Source organism: Otolemur garnettii, unplaced genomic scaffold (genome assembly GCF_000181295.1).
Source record: "Otolemur garnettii isolate 467f Iridium unplaced genomic scaffold, OtoGar3 scaffold00013, whole genome shotgun sequence".
NCBI lineage: Eukaryota > Metazoa > Chordata > Mammalia > Primates > Galagidae > Otolemur > Otolemur garnettii.
In genome coordinates, this window is record NW_003852408.1 from 29,869,417 (window position 1) to 29,871,139 (window position 1,723).

Here is a 1,723-nt window from a genome sequence, read left to right on the forward strand (position 1 = left end):
CAACCTCCAACTCCTGGGCTCAAGCGAGTCTCCTGCCTCCGCCTCCCAAGTAGCTGGGACCACAGGCGCCCGCCACAACGCCCGGCTATGTTTTGGTTGCAGCCGTCATTGTTGTTTGGCAGGTCCGGGCTGGGGATTCGAACCCGCCACCCTAGGTGTATGTGGCTGGCACCCTAGCCGGTTGAGCCACAGGCGCCGAGCCTACACTTGTAAATTTCTAATGGCATTTGCTTACAGAGGCCTCAATATATACCCATAAAAAATGCAAATTATAAGTTATTTTTATTATTCTTATATTTTTATGCCTTGTATTATTACATTTTCTTTCTTATTGTTTTTATGTCTTTATTTTTATAATTTTATTACTTCCTTAAAATTACTATATACTTTATCAAATACTATTTCAGAACTTAAGGTGCTTAACGTACTAGAAAATTACTGGGTAGAGAATCCAAACCAGGTAGAGATTCCAAAAGCATTACCCCAAAAATTTATATCAGAATTCAGTCTATAATAATAAAAGAAGAAGGAAAAAAAAAGAAAGAAGTAAGAAAGGAAAAGGAAAACAATTCAAAAGTGTTAATTATATAAAAATATTATATGCGTATCTATAAAATGAATTTCTATGGAATCATTAATAAGAATGAGCTACATCTATATTATATTCATGTAAATGTCAGCTGTCCCCAAGAAAAAAGCAAATTATACATTATGATTAGCATGGTCTTAGTTAAATATATATATAATATCTATAGACACACACAATTGTTTTTAGGTAGAAGGAAATCTATAAGAATATGTTCCTTCTTTTTTTATAACAAGGTTATATTCTAAACAATGGTTATCTTTGGGGAATGGGTTGGCAACGGAGGAAGGAGGAGAAGAGAGAAACTTTTACCTTCTACGTGCCATATTATTTTCATTATCTGAATTTTTTTTTAATTTTATTATAATTATATGCATCTTTTTAAAAATAAATTTAAAATATTAAAGCAAACACCAAGGCGCTAGAAAACTCAGAAAGTTAGCCAAGTAGTCCTTAAATAGAGCTAGTATTGTAATCAGATACAACGGACTTGGACTTCGGATTGCACCTATCCTCTTCAGTCTTTCGTCTTAAAGGCAGAATTAGGCCCAAACTCTTTAAGACTATAGAAAGTCAATGTTAAAATATCAATAATGATTGACTCCTAAAAGATATCACACATAGGTAGGTAATAGAAAATAAAAATGAAAATTAGAACTCGTCTGATCTAAAGGTCAGTCCTCACACAGGCAAATGTAAACATTAACTATATAGAAACTGGTGTGTCTTCTCCAGACTTCAAACATTCAAAATAATATGACCACTTGCCCTGCGGTTTACTTTGTGATATTACAAGGAAATGAAAATGTGTTCCAGAAAAAATCTCTGCATTCAGAGTTCCTGTAAGGATCCCAAATATTCTCAGTATCAACTTCCTGTTTTTGATTTCTCCCTTAATAATTTAATAAGAAGAACTGATTTTATTCTTCATGACTTTTACTTAAATTATACATTTAGTTACTGCCTTAATCATCGTTCACAATTTCATCAATTTTTTTAATTTTTGAGAGTCTCACTCTGTTGCCCAGGCTAGAGTGCTGTGGCATCAGCCTAACTCACAGCAACCTCAAGCTCCTGGATTCAAGCATTCCTCCTGCCTTGGCCTCCTAGAGTGCTAGCATTACAGGTGTGAGCCAC

General features: G+C 34.5%; 1 protein-coding gene across 2 annotated transcripts in view; it reads right to left on the reverse strand.

Moving 5' to 3' along the window:
* The window catches only part of CASP10 (caspase 10), a 49,712-nt gene that overhangs the window by 17,240 nt on the left and 30,749 nt on the right, over positions 1 to 1,723 (reverse strand). The gene's annotated exons all lie outside the window — the stretch shown is intronic.